General features: G+C 46.4%; 25 non-coding genes across 25 annotated transcripts; all 25 read left to right on the top strand.

The window, feature by feature from the left end:
• The first annotated feature begins 201 nt into the window (after positions 1 to 201).
• Positions 202 to 274, top strand: Trnar-ccu (transfer RNA arginine (anticodon CCU)). The gene has a single exon. It is a non-coding gene; the product is annotated as a tRNA-Arg (tRNA).
• A 502-nt stretch (positions 275 to 776) lies between these two features.
• Trnar-ccu (transfer RNA arginine (anticodon CCU)) lies at positions 777 to 849 on the top strand. Its single transcript has one exon. It is a non-coding gene; the product is annotated as a tRNA-Arg (tRNA).
• Positions 850 to 1,351: 502 nt separating this feature from the next.
• Trnar-ccu (transfer RNA arginine (anticodon CCU)) lies at positions 1,352 to 1,424 on the top strand. The gene has a single exon. It is a non-coding gene; the product is annotated as a tRNA-Arg (tRNA).
• Positions 1,425 to 1,926: 502 nt separating this feature from the next.
• Positions 1,927 to 1,999, top strand: Trnar-ccu (transfer RNA arginine (anticodon CCU)). The gene has a single exon. It is a non-coding gene; the product is annotated as a tRNA-Arg (tRNA).
• A 502-nt stretch (positions 2,000 to 2,501) lies between these two features.
• On the top strand, positions 2,502 to 2,574 carry Trnar-ccu (transfer RNA arginine (anticodon CCU)). The gene has a single exon. It is a non-coding gene; the product is annotated as a tRNA-Arg (tRNA).
• A 502-nt stretch (positions 2,575 to 3,076) lies between these two features.
• Positions 3,077 to 3,149, top strand: Trnar-ccu (transfer RNA arginine (anticodon CCU)). Its single transcript has one exon. It is a non-coding gene; the product is annotated as a tRNA-Arg (tRNA).
• Positions 3,150 to 3,651: 502 nt separating this feature from the next.
• Trnar-ccu (transfer RNA arginine (anticodon CCU)) lies at positions 3,652 to 3,724 on the top strand. The gene has a single exon. It is a non-coding gene; the product is annotated as a tRNA-Arg (tRNA).
• Positions 3,725 to 4,226: 502 nt separating this feature from the next.
• Trnar-ccu (transfer RNA arginine (anticodon CCU)) lies at positions 4,227 to 4,299 on the top strand. The gene has a single exon. It is a non-coding gene; the product is annotated as a tRNA-Arg (tRNA).
• A 502-nt stretch (positions 4,300 to 4,801) lies between these two features.
• On the top strand, positions 4,802 to 4,874 carry Trnar-ccu (transfer RNA arginine (anticodon CCU)). Its single transcript has one exon. It is a non-coding gene; the product is annotated as a tRNA-Arg (tRNA).
• Positions 4,875 to 5,376: 502 nt separating this feature from the next.
• Trnar-ccu (transfer RNA arginine (anticodon CCU)) lies at positions 5,377 to 5,449 on the top strand. The gene has a single exon. It is a non-coding gene; the product is annotated as a tRNA-Arg (tRNA).
• Positions 5,450 to 5,951: 502 nt separating this feature from the next.
• On the top strand, positions 5,952 to 6,024 carry Trnar-ccu (transfer RNA arginine (anticodon CCU)). Its single transcript has one exon. It is a non-coding gene; the product is annotated as a tRNA-Arg (tRNA).
• A 502-nt stretch (positions 6,025 to 6,526) lies between these two features.
• Trnar-ccu (transfer RNA arginine (anticodon CCU)) lies at positions 6,527 to 6,599 on the top strand. The gene has a single exon. It is a non-coding gene; the product is annotated as a tRNA-Arg (tRNA).
• A 7,212-nt stretch (positions 6,600 to 13,811) lies between these two features.
• On the top strand, positions 13,812 to 13,884 carry Trnar-ccu (transfer RNA arginine (anticodon CCU)). The gene has a single exon. It is a non-coding gene; the product is annotated as a tRNA-Arg (tRNA).
• A 502-nt stretch (positions 13,885 to 14,386) lies between these two features.
• Trnar-ccu (transfer RNA arginine (anticodon CCU)) lies at positions 14,387 to 14,459 on the top strand. Its single transcript has one exon. It is a non-coding gene; the product is annotated as a tRNA-Arg (tRNA).
• A 502-nt stretch (positions 14,460 to 14,961) lies between these two features.
• Positions 14,962 to 15,034, top strand: Trnar-ccu (transfer RNA arginine (anticodon CCU)). Its single transcript has one exon. It is a non-coding gene; the product is annotated as a tRNA-Arg (tRNA).
• Positions 15,035 to 15,536: 502 nt separating this feature from the next.
• Trnar-ccu (transfer RNA arginine (anticodon CCU)) lies at positions 15,537 to 15,609 on the top strand. The gene has a single exon. It is a non-coding gene; the product is annotated as a tRNA-Arg (tRNA).
• A 502-nt stretch (positions 15,610 to 16,111) lies between these two features.
• Positions 16,112 to 16,184, top strand: Trnar-ccu (transfer RNA arginine (anticodon CCU)). Its single transcript has one exon. It is a non-coding gene; the product is annotated as a tRNA-Arg (tRNA).
• A 502-nt stretch (positions 16,185 to 16,686) lies between these two features.
• On the top strand, positions 16,687 to 16,759 carry Trnar-ccu (transfer RNA arginine (anticodon CCU)). The gene has a single exon. It is a non-coding gene; the product is annotated as a tRNA-Arg (tRNA).
• Positions 16,760 to 17,261: 502 nt separating this feature from the next.
• On the top strand, positions 17,262 to 17,334 carry Trnar-ccu (transfer RNA arginine (anticodon CCU)). The gene has a single exon. It is a non-coding gene; the product is annotated as a tRNA-Arg (tRNA).
• A 502-nt stretch (positions 17,335 to 17,836) lies between these two features.
• On the top strand, positions 17,837 to 17,909 carry Trnar-ccu (transfer RNA arginine (anticodon CCU)). Its single transcript has one exon. It is a non-coding gene; the product is annotated as a tRNA-Arg (tRNA).
• Positions 17,910 to 18,411: 502 nt separating this feature from the next.
• On the top strand, positions 18,412 to 18,484 carry Trnar-ccu (transfer RNA arginine (anticodon CCU)). The gene has a single exon. It is a non-coding gene; the product is annotated as a tRNA-Arg (tRNA).
• Positions 18,485 to 18,986: 502 nt separating this feature from the next.
• On the top strand, positions 18,987 to 19,059 carry Trnar-ccu (transfer RNA arginine (anticodon CCU)). Its single transcript has one exon. It is a non-coding gene; the product is annotated as a tRNA-Arg (tRNA).
• Positions 19,060 to 19,561: 502 nt separating this feature from the next.
• On the top strand, positions 19,562 to 19,634 carry Trnar-ccu (transfer RNA arginine (anticodon CCU)). The gene has a single exon. It is a non-coding gene; the product is annotated as a tRNA-Arg (tRNA).
• A 502-nt stretch (positions 19,635 to 20,136) lies between these two features.
• On the top strand, positions 20,137 to 20,210 carry Trnar-ccu (transfer RNA arginine (anticodon CCU)). Its single transcript has one exon. It is a non-coding gene; the product is annotated as a tRNA-Arg (tRNA).
• A 503-nt stretch (positions 20,211 to 20,713) lies between these two features.
• On the top strand, positions 20,714 to 20,786 carry Trnar-ccu (transfer RNA arginine (anticodon CCU)). The gene has a single exon. It is a non-coding gene; the product is annotated as a tRNA-Arg (tRNA).
• Positions 20,787 to 20,851: the final 65 nt, after the last annotated feature.

Genomic DNA, 20,851 nt, shown 5'->3' with positions numbered 1-20,851 from the left:
GGGAATAGCCTAAGACGGCAGGTATAAGAATTGCCAGCAGAAAGTAGGTGCCTGGACTTCGATATGTCTGAGTATGTACAGGCACACAGGAAAGGCTCATGCGACGTCCTGACTCTCTGCACACGTAGAGTAGCGCATCAGGAAGGGTACACTTGGCAAGTGTTGATTTGAGTGAGCACCCCGCCAGCTTAACGCCAGTCAGCCTCTGTGGCCTAATGGATAAGGCATCGGTCTCCTAAACCGGGGATTGTGGGTTCGAGTCCCACCAGAGGTACACGTTTTACTCACTGGGGCAAAATCACTCTCACCACATACAGGTGTAATAGTTGTGAAAGTTGGCGTTTCTGAGTGCTTACAGGTATCACAGGTATGACGACGATATGAAAATACGCACTTACTGACAACCTGAAACGAAACGACGGCCATTATCAATCGACCTGTTAGCTGCGGAAGTGTTTCAAAGCGTGATGGCGCTGTGAGAGGAAACGCTATTTTAAAATTACTTGTTGGTAAACAGTATGACCCATATGAATTGTCACTTAACTCTCTTGTGTGCAGGACTTGGAGTTCAGAAAGGGAATAGCCTAAGACGGCAGGTATAAGAATTGCCAGCAGAAAGTAGGTGCCTGGACTTCGATATGTCTGAGTATGTACAGGCACACAGGAAAGGCTCATGCGACGTCCTGACTCTCTGCACACGTAGAGTAGCGCATCAGGAAGGGTACACTTGGCAAGTGTTGATTTGAGTGAGCACCCCGCCAGCTTAACGCCAGTCAGCCTCTGTGGCCTAATGGATAAGGCATCGGTCTCCTTAACCGGGGATTGTGGGTTCGAGTCCCACCAGAGGTACACGTTTTACTCACTGGGGCAAAATCACTCTCACCACATACAGGTGTAATAGTTGTGAAAGTTGGCGTTTCTGAGTGCTTACAGGTATCACAGGTATGACGACGATATGAAAATACGCACTTACTGACAACCTGAAACGAAACGACGGCCATTATCAATCGACCTGTTAGCTGCGGAAGTGTTTCAAAGCGTGATGGCGCTGTGAGAGGAAACGCTATTTTAAAATTACTTGTTGGTAATCAGTATGACCCATATGAATTGTCACTTAACTCTCTTGTGTGCAGGACTTGGAGTTCAGAAAGGGAATAGCCTAAGACGGCAGGTATAAGAATTGCCAGCAGAAAGTAGGTGCCTGGACTTCGATATGTCTGAGTATGTACAGGCACACAGGAAAGGCTCATGCGACGTCCTGACTCTCTGCACACGTAGAGTAGCGCATCAGGAAGGGTACACTTGGCAAGTGTTGATTTGAGTGAGCACCCCGCCAGCTTAACGCCAGTCAGCCTCTGTGGCCTAATGGATAAGGCATCGGTCTCCTAAACCGGGGATTGTGGGTTCGAGTCCCACCAGAGGTACACGTTTTACTCACTGGGGCAAAATCACTCTCACCACATACAGGTGTAATAGTTGTGAAAGTTGGCGTTTCTGAGTGCTTACAGGTATCACAGGTATGACGACGATATGAAAATACGCACTTACTGACAACCTGAAACGAAACGACGGCCATTATCAATCGACCTGTTAGCTGCGGAAGTGTTTCAAAGCGTGATGGCGCTGTGAGAGGAAACGCTATTTTAAAATTACTTGTTGGTAAACAGTATGACCCATATGAATTGTCACTTAACTCTCTTGTGTGCAGGACTTGGAGTTCAGAAAGGGAATAGCCTAAGACGGCAGGTATAAGAATTGCCAGCAGAAAGTAGGTGCCTGGACTTCGATATGTCTGAGTATGTACAGGCACACAGGAAAGGCTCATGCGACGTCCTGACTCTCTGCACACGTAGAGTAGCGCATCAGGAAGGGTACACTTGGCAAGTGTTGATTTGAGTGAGCACCCCGCCAGCTTAACGCCAGTCAGCCTCTGTGGCCTAATGGATAAGGCATCGGTCTCCTAAACCAGGGATTGTGGGTTCGAGTCCCACCAGAGGTACACGTTTTACTCACTGGGGCAAAATCACTCTCACCACATACAGGTGTAATAGTTGTGAAAGTTGGCGTTTCTGAGTGCTTACAGGTATCACAGGTATGACGACGATATGAAAATACGCACTTACTGACAACCTGAAACGAAACGACGGCCATTATCAATCGACCTGTTAGCTGCGGAAGTGTTTCAAAGCGTGATGGCGCTGTGAGAGGAAACGCTATTTTAAAATTACTTGTTGGTAAACAGTATGACCCATATGAATTGTCACTTAACTCTCTCGTGTGCAGGACTTGGAGTTCAGAAAGGGAATAGCCTAAGACGGCAGGTATAAGAATTGCCAGCAGAAAGTAGGTGCCTGGACTTCGATATGTCTGAGTATGTACAGGCACACAGGAAAGGCTCATGCGACGTCCTGACTCTCTGCACACGTAGAGTAGCGCATCAGGAAGGGTACACTTGGCAAGTGTTGATTTGAGTGAGCACCCCGCCAGCTTAACGCCAGTCAGCCTCTGTGGCCTAATGGATAAGGCATCGGTCTCCTAAACCGGGGATTGTGGGTTCGAGTCCCACCAGAGGTACACGTTTTACTCACTGGGGCAAAATCACTCTCACCACATACAGGTGTAATAGTTGTGAAAGTTGGCGTTTCTGAGTGCTTACAGGTATCACAGGTATGACGACGATATGAAAATACGCACTTACTGACAACCTGAAACGAAACGACGGCCATTATCAATCGACCTGTTAGCTGCGGAAGTGTTTCAAAGCGTGATGGCGCTGTGAGAGGAAACGCTATTTTAAAATTACTTGTTGGTAAACAGTATGACCCATATGAATTGTCACTTAACTCTCTTGTGTGCAGGACTTGGAGTTCAGAAAGGGAATAGCCTAAGACGGCAGGTATAAGAATTGCCAGCAGAAAGTAGGTGCCTGGACTTCGATATGTCTGAGTATGTACAGGCACACAGGAAAGGCTCATGCGACGTCCTGACTCTCTGCACACGTAGAGTAGCGCATCAGGAAGGGTACACTTGGCAAGTGTTGATTTGAGTGAGCACCCCGCCAGCTTAACGCCAGTCAGCCTCTGTGGCCTAATGGATAAGGCATCGGTCTCCTAAACCAGGGATTGTGGGTTCGAGTCCCACCAGAGGTACACGTTTTACTCACTGGGGCAAAATCACTCTCACCACATACAGGTGTAATAGTTGTGAAAGTTGGCGTTTCTGAGTGCTTACAGGTATCACAGGTATGACGACGATATGAAAATACGCACTTACTGACAACCTGAAACGAAACGACGGCCATTATCAATCGACCTGTTAGCTGCGGAAGTGTTTCAAAGCGTGATGGCGCTGTGAGAGGAAACGCTATTTTAAAATTACTTGTTGGTAAACAGTATGACCCATATGAATTGTCACTTAACTCTCTTGTGTGCAGGACTTGGAGTTCAGAAAGGGAATAGCCTAAGACGGCAGGTATAAGAATTGCCAGCAGAAAGTAGGTGCCTGGACTTCGATATGTCTGAGTATGTACAGGCACACAGGAAAGGCTCATGCGACGTCCTGACTCTCTGCACACGTAGAGTAGCGCATCAGGAAGGGTACACTTGGCAAGTGTTGATTTGAGTGAGCACCCCGCCAGCTTAACGCCAGTCAGCCTCTGTGGCATAATGGATAAGGCCTCGGTCTCCTAAACCGGGGATTGTGGGTTCGAGTCCCACCAGAGGTACACGTTTTACTCACTGGGGCAAAATCACTCTCACCACATACAGGTGTAATAGTTGTGAAAGTTGGCGTTTCTGAGTGCTTACAGGTATCACAGGTATGACGACGATATGAAAATACGCACTTACTGACAACCTGAAACGAAACGACGGCCATTATCAATCGACCTGTTAGCTGCGGAAGTGTTTCAAAGCGTGATGGCGCTGTGAGAGGAAACGCTATTTTAAAATTACTTGTTGGTAAACAGTATGACCCATATGAATTGTCACTTAACTCTCTTGTGTGCAGGACTTGGAGTTCAGAAAGGGAATAGCCTAAGACGGCAGGTATAAGAATTGCCAGCAGAAAGTAGGTGCCTGGACTTCGATATGTCTGAGTATGTACAGGCACACAGGAAAGGCTCATGCGACGTCCTGACTCTCTGCACACGTAGAGTAGCGCATCAGGAAGGGTACACTTGGCAAGTGTTGATTTGAGTGAGCACCCCGCCAGCTTAACGCCAGTCAGCCTCTGTGGCCTAATGGATAAGGCATCGGTCTCCTAAACCGGGGCTTGTGGGTTCGAGTCCCACCAGAGGTACACGTTTTACTCACTGGGGCAAAATCACTCTCACCACATACAGGTGTAATAGTTGTGAAAGTTGGCGTTTCTGAGTGCTTACAGGTATCACAGGTATGACGACGATATGAAAATACGCACTTACTGACAACCTGAAACGAAACGACGGCCATTATCAATCGACCTGTTAGCTGCGGAAGTGTTTCAAAGCGTGATGGCGCTGTGAGAGGAAACGCTATTTTAAAATTACTTGTTGGTAAACAGTATGACCCATATGAATTGTCACTTAACTCTCTTGTGTGCAGGACTTGGAGTTCAGAAAGGGAATAGCCTAAGACGGCAGGTATAAGAATTGCCAGCAGAAAGTAGGTGCCTGGACTTCGATATGTCTGAGTATGTACAGGCACACAGGAAAGGCTCATGCGACGTCCTGACTCTCTGCACACGTAGAGTAGCGCATCAGGAAGGGTACACTTGGCAAGTGTTGATTTGAGTGAGCACCCCGCCAGCTTAACGCCAGTCAGCCTCTGTGGCCTAATGGATAAGGCATCGGTCTCCTAAACCGGGGATTGTGGGTTCGAGTCCCACCAGAGGTACACGTTTTACTCACTGGGGCAAAATCACTCTCACCACATACAGGTGTAATAGTTGTGAAAGTTGGCGTTTCTGAGTGCTTACAGGTATCACAGGTATGACGACGATATGAAAATACGCACTTACTGACAACCTGAAACGAAACGACGGCCATTATCAATCGACCTGTTAGCTGCGGAAGTGTTTCAAAGCGTGATGGCGCTGTGAGAGGAAACGCTATTTTAAAATTACTTGTTGGTAAACAGTATGACCCATATGAATTGTCACTTAACTCTCTTGTGTGCAGGACTTGGAGTTCAGAAAGGGAATAGCCTAAGACGGCAGGTATAAGAATTGCCAGCAGAAAGTAGGTGCCTGGACTTCGATATGTCTGAGTATGTACAGGCACACAGGAAAGGCTCATGCGACGTCCTGACTCTCTGCACACGTAGAGTAGCGCATCAGGAAGGGTACACTTGGCAAGTGTTGATTTGAGTGAGCACCCCGCCAGCTTAACGCCAGTCAGCCTCTGTGGCCTAATGGATAAGGCATCGGTCTCCTAAACCGGGGATTGTGGGTTCGAGTCCCACCAGAGGTACACGTTTTACTCACTGGGGCAAAATCACTCTCACCACATACAGGTGTAATAGTTGTGAAAGTTGGCGTTTCTGAGTGCTTACAGGTATCACAGGTATGACGACGATATGAAAATACGCACTTACTGACAACCTGAAACGAAACGACGGCCATTATCAATCGACCTGTTAGCTGCGGAAGTGTTTCAAAGCGTGATGGCGCTGTGAGAGGAAACGCTATTTTAAAATTACTTGTTGGTAAACAGTATGACCCATATGAATTGTCACTTAACTCTCTTGTGTGCAGGACTTGGAGTTCAGAAAGGGAATAGCCTAAGACGGCAGGTATAAGAATTGCCAGCAGAAAGTAGGTGCCTGGACTTCGATATGTCTGAGTATGTACAGGCACACAGGAAAGGCTCATGCGACGTCCTGACTCTCTGCACACGTAGAGTAGCGCATCAGGAAGGGTACACTTGGCAAGTGTTGATTTGAGTGAGCACCCCGCCAGCTTAACGCCAGTCAGCCTCTGTGGCCTAATGGATAAGGCATCGGTCTCCTAAACCGGGGATTGTGGGTTCGAGTCCCACCAGAGGTACACGTTTTACTCACTGGGGCAAAATCACTCTCACCACATACAGGTGTAATAGTTGTGAAAGTTGGCGTTTCTGAGTGCTTACAGGTATCACAGGTATGACGACGATATGAAAATACGCACTTACTGACAACCTGAAACGAAACGACGGCCATTATCAATCGACCTGTTAGCTGCGGAAGTGTTTCAAAGCGTGATGGCGCTGTGAGAGGAAACGCTATTTTAAAATTACTTGTTGGTAAACAGTATGACCCATATGAATTGTCACTTAACTCTCTTGTGTGCAGGACTTGGAGTTCAGAAAGGGAATAGCCTAAGACGGCAGGTATAAGAATTGCCAGCAGAAAGTAGGTGCCTGGACTTCGATATGTCTGAGTATGTACAGGCACACAGGAAAGGCTCATGCGACGTCCTGACTCTCTGCACACGTAGAGTAGCGCATCAGGAAGGGTACACTTGGCAAGTGTTGATTTGAGTGAGCACCCCGCCAGCTTAACGCCAGTCAGCCTCTGTGGCCTAATGGATAAGGCATCGGTCTCCTAAACCGGGGATTGTGGGTTCGAGTCCCACCAGAGGTACACGTTTTACTCACTGGGGCAAAATCACTCTCACCACATACAGGTGTAATAGTTGTGAAAGTTGGCGTTTCTGAGTGCTTACAGGTATCACAGGTATGACGACGATATGAAAATACGCACTTACTGACAACCTGAAACGAAACGACGGCCATTATCAATCGACCTGTTAGCTGCGGAAGTGTTTCAAAGCGTGATGGCGCTGTGAGAGGAAACGCTATTTTAAAATTACTTGTTGGTAAACAGTATGACCCATATGAATTGTCACTTAACTCTCTTGTGTGCAGGACTTGGAGTTCAGAAAGGGAATAGCCTAAGACGGCAGGTATAAGAATTGCCAGCAGAAAGTAGGTGCCTGGACTTCGATATGTCTGAGTATGTACAGGCACACAGGAAAGGCTCATGCGACGTCCTGACTCTCTGCACACGTAGAGTAGCGCATCAGGAAGGGTACACTTGGCAAGTGTTGATTTGAGTGAGCACCCCGCCAGCTTAACGCCAGTCAGCCTCTGTGGCCTAATGGATAGTCTGGCTCTAGCTGCCGTCGCGTACGGACGCACTTGCCGCCGCTCCGTGTATACAGCGCTTACGCTAGTGCTTATCGTTTCGTGTGTACTACTTTCTGTTCTGTGTTTAAATTGAGATCTGTTCTACACCAGTTTTTTGTACTGGTTACGTCTTCGGATATTCGTCGCTTTACGGATTTTCGGTTTTGACCGTAATCCGACCGGTGCTGCACGACATGGCTTCCTCCATCAGGAAGAACACCCTGGTTTTTTCGTTTGAAAAGGAAACTCGCCGAGTTCAACCGTCTGCTCTCGAGGTTCACGAATGGCTCACAGAGGTAATTGGCATTAATCCGGATTCTGTTCATACTACCCAGCTTGATTCCGACAACTACTGTGTGTTTGTTAAGTTCTTTAATCCGTTAATGGTTGATAAAATTCGCGATAAGTTTGGCAACCAAGTCGAGTTTATCCATAGGGACGGCACTAAGAGTATGGTTTCTATCAATAGGGCTGATACTACATATCGGACTGTTCGAGTTCTTAATTTACCAATTGAACTAGAAAACGAAAAAATTAAGGTTGCTCTGTCTCAATATGGGGATGTAAAAGAAATCATTAATGAACGCTGGTCGCCGCATTATAAACTCCAGTGCTTTAATGGAATAAGGTCGGTTGAAATGGAAGTTATGACAAATATCCCGTCACATATCTCCGTTGAAGGTCACAAGGCTCATATTGTTTATACTGGACAAATCCCTACATGTCACGTCTGTAATGAGTCAGGTCATTTTCGGCAGGATTGTCCCCGCCGTGTGTTTGTCTTAAAAACGAACCTCATGCAGCGACGTAAATTGACACTCAGTGACGTTATGGCAAACGGTACACCTGTCCAACCTGAAGATGATGTTGCTAAGGAAAGTTCACCTGACATTCCTTGCAGTGTCACTGATTTTCCACCTATCGTAGCCCCGACGACTCTCGAATCTGTTCCCCCTGACAGAGATTTACAGAATAAAAAAAGGCCACTGGAGCGAAGCGATGATCATTCAGAAGATGAATTATCTCGCACCTCTCCCACAATCAGAAAACCACGACCTTCAGCTGACAGAGATTTAGTAGAAGCCGATTGTATGCCGATCGATCCTGCAGTACCACCTGCCACCAACAAATCGGATGTGGAAACGGAGGATCCTACCGACCAGCAGCAACTGTCAACAACTTTGAGTGTCACCGGCGATGCACAACAGCCGCCTCAACGCGACCAACATGAGGAAGTGGCGGGTAAACATCGGCTCCACAACAAACCACGACAACAAGCCACAGGTGGAAACAAACAGGAGAAAGTAGTTGCCAAACAACAGCTCACGACTGTCGGTCGGACGGAAACAGCAACACAGAAGGCCGATGACTCGACAACGCTATCGGCATCTCAACCGACGGTACGGCGCAAACTCAAACCACAGCCTAATCTTTCGGCTTCTCGCAATCCATCGCAATCACAACAGTCGCAACAGGGGAAATCAGATTTGAAACAGAAGAATATCGGGTACGAAGTAGTACGTGACGAACCTGACGGCAGTCAAACCACAAGTGCCGGCGAGATCCACCCCCACGGTAGTAACGATTAATGGATACTTGTTTACGGCATAGTGACGTTGCGTTAGGACGGAAGGCCTGTATAAGTTGTTTTTCTCTTTTGTTTCCGTATGGTTTTTTCAAGATTTTCTGTGATGTTGTTCGTTTGACACGCTGACAGTCCTCAATGTCTAAGTTCAGCCTAATGTAGACATGTCTCAAGCCTATAAGCTGTTAACCATAAATATTAACAAACTGCAATCCGACCTTAAAGTAGCAATGCTGCGGCAATTCGTTTACGAATCTGAAGCAGACATCATTCTGCTACAGGAGGTGGCAGTCAAAAGTTTTGATATTCCTGGTTTCCAATCCATTGAAAACGTAGCTCACGAACTTCATACAGGCACGGCCATGCTAGTCCGTAATGGTATCCCCGTCACAGAAGTCGAAAAACTTGAATCTGGTCGCGGTATTAGCTGCAAAATCTTTGATGTCACTGTTGTCAATGTGTACGCACCCTCCGGCAGCAGTTACAAGTCAGCGAGAAGTGCCTATTTTAAAGATGAAGTCATTTATTTGCTTCGAAAGGACCCCGTTAACATTGTTCTAGGTGGTGATTTTAACTGCGTGGTACATCAGAAGGATCAGAGGCCACACTTTAATTACTGTCATGACCTTCGCGAACTCGTCACCAAGGTTCGGTTGAAAGATACGTGGGAAATTTTGCACCCCACCCTGGTTAAATTTACTTTTTTTACCCCTACTTCAAGTAGTCGACTTGACCGGATCTATATATCGTCTCATATCAGCAACCGAGTTCTTGATACTGAAGTTATTCCAGCTCCATTTTCTGACCATTGTGCCTATGCTGTCACCTTAAATCTCGACAAGCAACCAACAAAAAGGTTCAAAGGGCAGTGGATGCTTAACACTTCTCATCTTCAAGACCTGGAGCTCGAAGATGCCATTTGTGCAACATGGAATTTTTGTCTCCGCTCCATTAACAAGCACAGAACTAAACTAGAGTGGTGGACACACACAGCTAAAAGAAAACTGCGACAATGTCTGATCTCTTACTGCTATCAGAAAGCGACGGATAACAAGAAGACAACAGAATTTTATTATGCCGTTTTAAGAGAATTATATGACAAATCTCATGACTCCAATGTTTACGCTGCACAAATCCAGAGAGTCAAAGCGAAGCTGTTAAGCATTAAGCGTAGGCAATTAGATGGCCTAAAAATTAAAGCTAAGACCAAATCGGTTAGTGATAGCGAAATGACTTCCTTATACCATCTCATCAAACACCGTTCCAATCGTGTGCGGACCTTCGTTGACGAACTAGTTACCCCAACCGGTGATCATCTCGTGCACCAAAAGGACATCGTTCAGGGTTTTTATCATTATTATAGAGAATTATACTCAGAAGATCCACTTGATGCAAATCTGACGTCTGATTTCCTTCAGACTTTGGGCAGGAACTTAACTGCAGAAGACAACAATGAATTTCTTGCCGATTTCGCAGTTTCAGATGTCTTAGACTTAATTGTCGGTTCCCCTGCAAACAAATCCCCTGGTCCAGATGGTCTCCCCAAAGAATTCTATCACAAATTTTGGCATGTCGTTGGACCCACCCTCACAGAAATTATTAATGAAGTCTTTCGAGGCCACAGAATACCGGACGAGTTGAAAGAAGGTAGAACAGTGCTCATACCGAAACAAAGAGGCCACAGGCAAATTGATAACTTCCGGCCTATCATGCTGTTAAATTTTGATTATAAGACTATTGCCAGAGCGATAAACAGTAGATTAATCTTGATAGCCCGGCATGTCATTAAGAATCATCAGTCTTGCATCCCTGGCAGAAGCGTAATGACCACAATAGCTGACATCAGGGACGTAATTTCGATCACGGCGGCGACCAACATCAACTGTGCCCTACTGTTTGTCGACCTTTCTAAGGCTTTTGATCGTGTGAGTCACCGTTACATCCTCCAGATCATGGAAAGGATTGGATTAGATAACACAGCAGTCACCTTACTCCGCAATGTCATCACAGGCATTACCACCCGATTGTGTGTTAACGGCCAGTCGACAATACCGATTACACTTAAGAGAGGGGTCCCACAGGGAAGTCCTCTCTCGATGTTGCTCTTTGCCTTTTCTCTGGAACCTCTCCTTAGAAAACTGGAGTCCACATTACCAGGTCTATCTATATCAAGAGCTCGTTTTGCAGTGCGTGCCTATGCCGATGACGTCGCAGCAGTTATTCGTTGTGTAAACGACGTAAAGACGATTAAAACGGAAATCGACAACTACAGTAAGGTGTCTGGAGCTAAACTCAATGAAGGAAAATGCAAACTGGTTAACTTGAGAGGTCTTGCACATGTATCCATACCCTGGGCCCAAAAAGTGGAGAATCCTAAGTCACTCGGTATTATCCTCGACAAATGTCCTCTTAAAATGGCGGCGAAAAACTGGAAAGCTGTTACGAACAGCATGCATGGTCTCATTGTTGAAAACAACTGGCGCTCTGCGAACTTGATAGAAAGGATCAAGATAGTCAATATATGTATTTTCTCCAAAGCATACTACTTGGCACAAGTATTTCCCATACCTAAAGTTCAGGCCAGAAAAATGTTGCAAATAGCTAGCAGATTCGTGTGGAAAGGGAACATTTTTAAACTCGACAGTGCCACGCTAACAAAATCACGACCCGACGGCGGGCTAGGGCTCACTGACATCCATAAAAAAGCCAACGCCCTTTTTCTGAAACGCACTTCGCGCCTAGTATACAGTCACGACCCAAACATAACTGCAAGTCTGTTCCACGTCCTTCGCCCTGGAAACATGCACCCGCCCGTCGACATCAGCAACATAAACTTCCAGCTGAAACATGTACGAGAATATTTCATTGAAACAAGTTATGTAGGCGAAAGCATCTTACAAAACCCGCATTTGACAACGAATGAAGTCATGCAGGAATGGACTAAGATGCGTAAATGTAATACAATTGAGGCAAAAAATCCATCTTGTAACTGGAAGACCCTATGGAGGAACATTAGTCTTAAGATTCATACATGGGATGTTGCATCAACTTGGTACCAGGTGGTGAATGATACCATCGCCACTAATGTCAAATTACACAGAATAGGCTTACATCCCTCTGATCAATGTGTTAAGTGTGGTCTAATCGACACTTTGCTTCATCGTTTCACCTGCTGCGGACACTTAAACAACTGGCGATGGGTGAGGGAAAAACTCGCACTATTATCGAGAAGCTCGCCAGCGAGTATCTCGACCACTATCATCACGAACCCAGATACGGACTACTATCCTATGGCTAAGAATACTACAATGATGTGGATATTGGCAAATTACGTGCATTATACGATCACCAGACGGGACGGCGACAACCTAGTTGAATTTTTGGCATACATGCATACTGCTTATTGGAGATTAAAACAAACGGGCAATTTGACAAAAATCTTTGGCAATATGTTGGACATTGTTTTTGAAAAACAAGGGATCGGTTAGTCTGTTGCTGCTGCAGCAGCTCCTCTCATCTGCCTCTACCGAGCAGACAATTGTGACGAGTTCCAGTCTCAGTGACCGTCATGTTCAAATTGATCTCAGACACACACTGACAACGATATTCACAAGTGCGGTGCTTTATTTCGTTACTGAGGATAATATCACCTTACTTCTCCAAAGAGGGTATATCATTTACCTTTCTTCTTGAACTTTTTTTTTATTAACCCACATGAGCCTACGAGTGCCAACCAAATTCAAGATGTATTACTATGGTGTCGAAGAAGTTTTCTTGTGTAATGGATTTAGACCCGTGTTTTTTTCTTTTTTTAAACTACATTTGTGTTCAACAAAATGGGATAAGCATCCTGCTTTCGACATAATAAAAGAAGAAACAAAAAAAAAAAAAAAAAAAAAAAAGTGGTTAAGGCGAAAAAAAAACAAAAAGTTGGTAGAGCGTTCGCTTTGCATGTGAAAGGTCCCGGGTTCAAGCCCCGGCGCCTCCATGTTTTGTGGACAGTGCATGGTAAGTGTTGGTCGCGGCGAGCCTAAAGACACGCAAGATGTTGCAAAGCCAGCGTCACAGACTCATATGATGTATACTGACGTAAGGAGAGCAAGACGTGAATGTGAGGACCGGCTGTTGTCGAGGTGTCATCGAGTGCAAATCTGTCTTAGGTATAACGGCCTAACCTCAATGTAGTCTAGAGTGTGGACAACACGTTCGTCTTACTCAGAGCGGTGGCCGAACGCTATTTTCGACGTTGTGCGTGCCACTTTAATTTTGGCCAACTACGATTCGATACAGAATGCAGGAAACCTGAAAGACAACCTCACGGACACATTGAGAGTAGTGTTTGTCTGCGGAATAATGGGAGTGCAAGGGTCTGTGATATTGATATGGTTGTATGTAGCACTATCCGTCATCATATAATAAAGAAAAAAAATAAAAAAAAAAAAAAAAAAAGTGGCAGAGCGAAAAAAAAAAAAAAAAAAAAGAAGGTTGCGTGTTCAAATCAAAAAAAAAAAAAAAAAAAAAATGGATAAGGCATCGGTCTCCTAAACCGGGGATTGTGGGTTCGAGTCCCACCAGAGGTACACGTTTTACTCACTGGGGCAAAATCACTCTCACCACATACAGGTGTAATAGTTGTGAAAGTTGGCGTTTCTGAGTGCTTACAGGTATCACAGGTATGACGACGATATGAAAATACGCACTTACTGACAACCTGAAACGAAACGACGGCCATTATCAATCGACCTGTTAGCTGCGGAAGTGTTTCAAAGCGTGATGGCGCTGTGAGAGGAAACGCTATTTTAAAATTACTTGTTGGTAAACAGTATGACCCATATGAATTGTCACTTAACTCTCTTGTGTGCAGGACTTGGAGTTCAGAAAGGGAATAGCCTAAGACGGCAGGTATAAGAATTGCCAGCAGAAAGTAGGTGCCTGGACTTCGATATGTCTGAGTATGTACAGGCACACAGGAAAGGCTCATGCGACGTCCTGACTCTCTGCACACGTAGAGTAGCGCATCAGGAAGGGTACACTTGGCAAGTGTTGATTTGAGTGAGCACCCCGCCAGCTTAACGCCAGTCAGCCTCTGTGGCCTAATGGATAAGGCATCGGTCTCCTAAACCGGGGATTGTGGGTTCGAGTCCCACCAGAGGTACACGTTTTACTCACTGGGGCAGAATCACTCTCACCACATACAGGTGTAATAGTTGTGAAAGTTGGCGTTTCTGAGTGCTTACAGGTATCACAGGTATGACGACGATATGAAAATACGCACTTACTGACAACCTGAAACGAAACGACGGCCATTATCAATCGACCTGTTAGCTGCGGAAGTGTTTCAAAGCGTGATGGCGCTGTGAGAGGAAACGCTATTTTAAAATTACTTGTTGGTAATCGGTATGACCCATATGAATAGTCACTTAACTCTCATGTGTGCAGGACTTGGAGTTCAGAAAGGGAATAGCCTAAGACGGCAGGTATAAGAATTGCCAGCAGAAAGTAGGTGCCTGGACTTCGATATGTCTGAGTATGTACAGGCACACAGGAAAGGCTCATGCGACGTCCTGACTCTCTGCACACGTAGAGTAGCGCATCAGGAAGGGTACACTTGGCAAGTGTTGATTTGAGTGAGCACCCCGCCAGCTTAACGCCAGTCAGCCTCTGTGGCCTAATGGATAAGGCATCGGTCTCCTAAACCGGGGATTGTGGGTTCGAGTCCCACCAGAGGTACACGTTTTACTCACTGGGGCAAAATCACTCTCACCACATACAGGTGTAATAGTTGTGAAAGTTGGCGTTTCTGAGTGCTTACAGGTATCACAGGTATGACGACGATATGAAAATACGCACTTACTGACAACCTGAAACGAAACGACGGCCATTATCAATCGACCTGTTAGCTGCGGAAGTGTTTCAAAGCGTGATGGCGCTGTGAGAGGAAACACTATTTTAAAATTACTTGTTGGTAAACAGTATGACCCATATGAATTGTCACTTAACTCTCTTGTGTGCAGGACTTGGAGTTCAGAAAGGGAATAGCCTAAGACGGCAGGTATAAGAATTGCCAGCAGAAAGTAGGTGCCTGGACTTCGATATGTCTGAGTATGGACAGGCACACAGGAAAGGCTCATGCGACGTCCTGACTCTCTGCACACGTAGAGTAGCGCATCAGGAAGGGTACACTTGGCAAGTGTTGATTTGAGTGAGCACCCCGCCAGCGTAACGCCAGTCAGCCTCTGTGGCCTAATGGATAAGGCATCGGTCTCCTAAACCGGGGATTGTGGGTTCGAGTCCCACCAGAGGTACACGTTTTACTCACTGGGGCAGAATCACTCTCACCACATACAGGTGTAATAGTTGTGAAAGTTGGCGTTTCTGAGTGCTTACAGGTATCACAGGTATGACGACGATATGAAAATACGCACTTACTGACAACCTGAAACGAAACGACGGCCATTATCAATCGACCTGTTAGCTGCGGAAGTGTTTCAAAGCGTGATGGCGCTGTGAGAGGAAACGCTATTTTAAAATTACTTGTTGGTAAACAGTATGACCCATATGAATTGTCACTTAACTCTCTTGTGTGCAGGACTTGGAGTTCAGAAAGGGAATAGCCTAAGACGGCAGGTATAAGAATTGCCAGCAGAAAGTAGGTGCCTGGACTTCGATATGTCTGAGTATGTACAGGCACACAGGAAAGGCTCATGCGACGTCCTGACTCTCTGCACACGTAGAGTAGCGCATCAGGAAGGGTACACTTGGCAAGTGTTGATTTGAGTGAGCACCCCGCCAGCTTAACGCCAGTCAGCCTCTGTGGCCTAATGGATAAGGCATCGGTCTCCTAAACCGGGGATTGTGGGTTCGAGTCCCACCAGAGGTACACGTTTTACTCACTGGGGCAGAATCACTCTCACCACATACAGGTGTAATAGTTGTGAAAGTTGGCGTTTCTGAGTGCTTACAGGTATCACAGGTATGACGACGATATGAAAATACGCACTTACTGACAACCTGAAACGAAACGACGGCCATTATCAATCGACCTGTTAGCTGCGGAAGTGTTTCAAAGCGTGATGGCGCTGTGAGAGGAAACGCTATTTTAAAATTACTTGTTGGTAAACAGTATGACCCATATGAATTGTCACTTAACTCTCTTGAGTGCAGGACTTGGAGTTCAGAAAGGGAATAGCCTAAGACGGCAGGTATAAGAATTGCCAGCAGAAAGTAGGTGCCTGGACTTCGATATGTCTGAGTATGTACAGGCACACAGGAAAGGCTCATGCGACGTCCTGACTCTCTGCACACGTAGAGTAGCGCATCAGGAAGGGTACACTTGGCAAGTGTTGATTTGAGTGAGCACCCCGCCAGCTTAACGCCAGTCAGCCTCTGTGGCCTAATGGATAAGGCATCGGTCTCCTAAACCGGGGATTGTGGGTTCGAGTCCCACCAGAGGTACACGTTTTACTCACTGGGGCAAAATCACTCTCACCACATACAGGTGTAATAGTTGTGAAAGTTGGCGTTTCTGAGTGCTTACAGGTATCACAGGTATGACGACGATATGAAAATACGCACTTACTGACAACCTGAAACGAAACGACGGCCATTATCAATCGACCTGTTAGCTGCGGAAGTGTTTCAAAGCGTGATGGCGCTGTGAGAGGAAACGCTATTTTAAAATTACTTGTTGGTAAACAGTATGACCCATATGAATTGTCACTTAACTCTCTTGTGTGCAGGACTTGGAGTTCAGAAAGGGAATAGCCTAAGACGGCAGGTATAAGAATTGCCAGCAGAAAGTAGGTGCCTGGACTTCGATATGTCTGAGTATGTACAGGCACACAGGAAAGGCTCATGCGACGTCCTGACTCTCTGCACACGTAGAGTAGCGCATCAGGAAGGGTACACTTGGCAAGTGTTGATTTGAGTGAGCACCCCGCCAGCTTAACGCCAGTCAGCCTCTGTGGCCTAATGGATAAGGCATCGGTCTCCTAAACCGGGGATTGTGGGTTCGAGTCCCACCAGAGGTACACGTTTTACTCACTGGGGCAAAATCACTCTCACCACATACAGGTGTAATAGTTGTGAAAGTTGGCGTTTCTGAGTGCTTACAGGTATCACAGGTATGACGACGATATGAAAATACGCACTTACTGACAACCTGAAACGAAACGACGGCCATTATCAATCGACCTGTTAGCTGCGGAAGTGTTTCAAAGCGTGATGGCGCTGTGAGAGGAAACGCTATTTTAAAATTACTTGTTGGTAAACAGTATGACCCATATGAATTGTCACTTAACTCTCTTGTGTGCAGGACTTGGAGTTCAGAAAGGGAATAGCATAAGACGGCAGGTATAAGAATTGCCAGCAGAAAGTAGGTGCCTGGACTTCGATATGTCTGAGTATGTACAGGCACACAGGAAAGGCTCATGCGACGTCCTGACTCTCTGCACACGTAGAGTAGCGCATCAGGAAGGGTACACTTGGCAAGTGTTGATTTGAGTGAGCACCCCGCCAGCTTAACGCCAGTCAGCCTCTGTGGCCTAATGGATAAGGCATCGGTCTCCTAAACCGGGGATTGTGGGTTCGAGTCCCACCAGAGGTACACGTTTTACTCACTGGGGCAAAATCACTCTCACCACATACAGGTGTAATAGTTGTGAAAGTTGGCGTTTCTGAGTGCTTACAGGTATCACAGGTATGACGACGATATGAAAATACGCACTTACTGACAACCTGAAACGAAACGACGGCCATTATCAATCGACCTGTTAGCTGCGGAAGTGTTTCAAAGCGTGATGGCGCTGTGAGAGAAAACGCTATTTTAAAATTACTTGTTGGTAAACAGTATGACCCATATGAATTGTCACTTAACTCTCTTGTGTGCAGGACTTGGAGTTCAGAAAGGGAATAGCCTAAGACGGCAGGTATAAGAATTGCCAGCAGAAAGTAGGTGCCTGGACTTCGATATGTCTGAGTATGTACAGGCACACAGGAAAGGCTCATGCGACGTCCTGACTCTCTGCACACGTAGAGTAGCGCATCAGGAAGGGTACACTTGGCAAGTGTTGATTTGAGTGAGCACCCCGCCAGCCTAACGCCAGTCAGCCTCTGTGGCCTAATGGATAAGGCATCGGTCTCCTAAACCGGGGATTGTGGGTTCGAGTCCCACCAGAGGTACACGTTTTACTCACTGGGGCAAAATCACTCTCACCACATACAGGTGTAATAGTTGTGAAAGTTGGCGTTTCTGAGTGCTTACAGGTATCACAGGTATGACGACGATATGAAAATACGCACTTACTGACAACCTGAAACGAAACGACGGCCATTATCAATCGACCTGTTAGCTGCGGAAGTGTTTCAAAGCGTGATGGCGCTGTGAGAGGAAACGCTATTTTAAAATTACTTGTTGGTAAACAGTATGACCCATATGAATTGTCACTTAACTCTCTTGTGTGCAGGACTTGGAGTTCAGAAAGGGAATAGCCTAAGACGGCAGGTATAAGAATTGCCAGCAGAAAGTAGGTGCCTGGACTTCGATATGTCTGAGTATGTACAGGCACACAGGAAAGGCTCATGCGACGTCCTGACTCTCTGCACACGTAGAGTAGCGCATCAGGAAGGGTACACTTGGCAAGTGTTGATTTGAGTGAGCACCCCGCCAGCCTAACGCCAGTCAGCCTCTGTGGCCTAATGGATAAGGCATCGGTCTCCTAAACCGGGGATTGTGGGTTCGAGTCCCACCAGAGGTACACGTTTTACTCACTGGGGCAAAATCACTCTCACCACATACAGGTGTAATAGTTGTGAAAGTTGGCGTTTCTGAGTGCTTACAGGTATCACAGGTATGACGACGATATGAAAATACGCACTTACTGACAACCTGAAACGAAACGACGGCCATTATCAATCGACCTGTTAGCTGCGGAAGTGTTTCAAAGCGTGATGGCGCTGTGAGAGGAAACGCTATTTTAAAATTACTTGTTGGTAAACAGTATGACCCATATGAATTGTCACTTAACTCTCTTGTGTGCAGGACTTGGAGTTCAGAAAGGGAATAGCCTAAGACGGCAGGTATAAGAATTGCCAGCAGAAAGTAGGTGCCTGGACTTCGATATGTCTGAGTATGTACAGGCACACAGGAAAGGCTCATGCGACGTCCTGACTCTCTGCACACGTAGAGTAGCGCATCAGGAAGGGTACACTTGGCAAGTGTTGATTTGAGTGAGCACCCCGCCAGCTTAACGCCAGTCAGCCTCTGTGGCCTAATGGATAAGGCATCGGTCTCCTAAACCGGGGATTGTGGGTTCGAGTCCCACCAGAGGTACACGTTTTACTCACTGGGGCAAAATCACTCTCACCACATACAGGTGTAATAGTTGTGAAAGTTGGCGTTTCTGAGTGCTTACAGGTATCACAGGTATGACGACGATATGAAAATACGCACTTACTGACAACCTGAAACGAAACGACGGCCATTATCAATCGACCTGTTAGCTGCGGAAGTGTTTCAAAGCGTGATGGCGCTGTGAGAGGAAACGCTATTTTAAAATTACTTGTTGGTAAACAGTATGACCCATATGAATTGTCACTTAACTCTCTTGTGTGCAGGACTTGGAGTTCAGAAAGGGAATAGCCTAAGACGGCAGGTATAAGAATTGCCAGCAGAAAGTAGGTGCCTGGACTTCGATATGTCTGAGTATGTACAGGCACACAGGAAAGGCTCATGCGACGTCCTGACTCTCTGCACACGTAGAGTAGCGCATCAGGAAGGGTACACTTGGCAAGTGTTGATTTGAGTGAGCACCCCGCCAGCTTAACGCCAGTCAGCCTCTGTGGCCTAATGGATAAGGCATCGGTCTCCTAAACCGGGGATTGTGGGTTCGAGTCCCACCAGAGGTACACGTTTTACTCACTGGGGCAAAATCACTCTCACCACATACAGGTGTAATAGTTGTGAAAGTTGGCGTTTCTGAGTGCTTACAGGTATCACAGGTATGACGACGATATGAAAATACGCACTTACTGACAACCTGAAACGAAACGACGGCCATTATCAATCGACCTGTTAGCTGCGGAAGTGTTTCAAAGCGTGATGGCGCTGTGAGAGGAAACGCTATTTTAAAATTACTTGTTGGTAAACAGTATGACCCATATGAATTGTCACTTAACTCTCTTGTGTGCAGGACTTGGAGTTCAGAAAGGGAATAGCCTAAGACGGCAGGTATAAGAATTGCCAGCAGAAAGTAGGTGCCTGGACTTCGATATGTCTGAGTATGTACAGGCACACAGGAAAGGCTCATGCGACGTCCTGACTCTCTGCACACGTAGAGTAGCGCATCAGGAAGGGTACACTTGGCAAGTGTTGATTTGAGTGAGCACCCCGCCAGCTTAACGCCAGTCAGCCTCTGTGGCCTAAATGGATAAGGCATCGGTCTCCTAAACCGGGGATTGTGGGTTCGAGTCCCACCAGAGGTACACGTTTTACTCACTGGGGCAAAATCACTCTCACCACATACAGGTGTAATAGTTGTGAAAGTTGGCGTTTCTGAGTGCTTACAGGTATCACAGGTATGACGACGATATGAAAATACGCACTTACTGACAACCTGAAACGAAACGACGGCCATTATCAATCGACCTGTTAGCTGCGGAAGTGTTTCAAAGCGTGATGGCGCTGTGAGAGGAAACGCTATTTTAAAATTACTTGTTGGTAAACAGTATGACCCATATGAATTGTCACTTAACTCTCTTGTGTGCAGGACTTGGAGTTCAGAAAGGGAATAGCCTAAGACGGCAGGTATAAGAATTGCCAGCAGAAAGTAGGTGCCTGGACTTTCGATATGTCTGAGTATGTACAGGCACACAGGAAAGGCTCATGCGACGTCCTTACTCTCTGCACACGTAGAGTAGCGCATCAGGAAGGGTACACTTGGCAAGTGTTGATTTGAGTGAGCACCCCGCCAGCTTAACGCCAGTCAGCCTCTGTGGCCTAATGGATAAGGCATCGGTCTCCTAAACCGGGGATTGTGGGTTCGAGTCCCACCAGAGGTACACGTTTTACTCACTGGGGCAAAATCACTCTCACCACATACAGGTGTAATAGTTGTGAAAGTTGG

Source organism: Schistocerca cancellata, chromosome 1, assembly GCF_023864275.1.
Source record: "Schistocerca cancellata isolate TAMUIC-IGC-003103 chromosome 1, iqSchCanc2.1, whole genome shotgun sequence".
Taxonomy (NCBI): domain Eukaryota; kingdom Metazoa; phylum Arthropoda; class Insecta; order Orthoptera; family Acrididae; genus Schistocerca; species Schistocerca cancellata.
The sequence above is the reverse complement of the archived record's forward strand: the minus strand, read 5'-3'. Positions and strand labels throughout refer to the sequence as shown.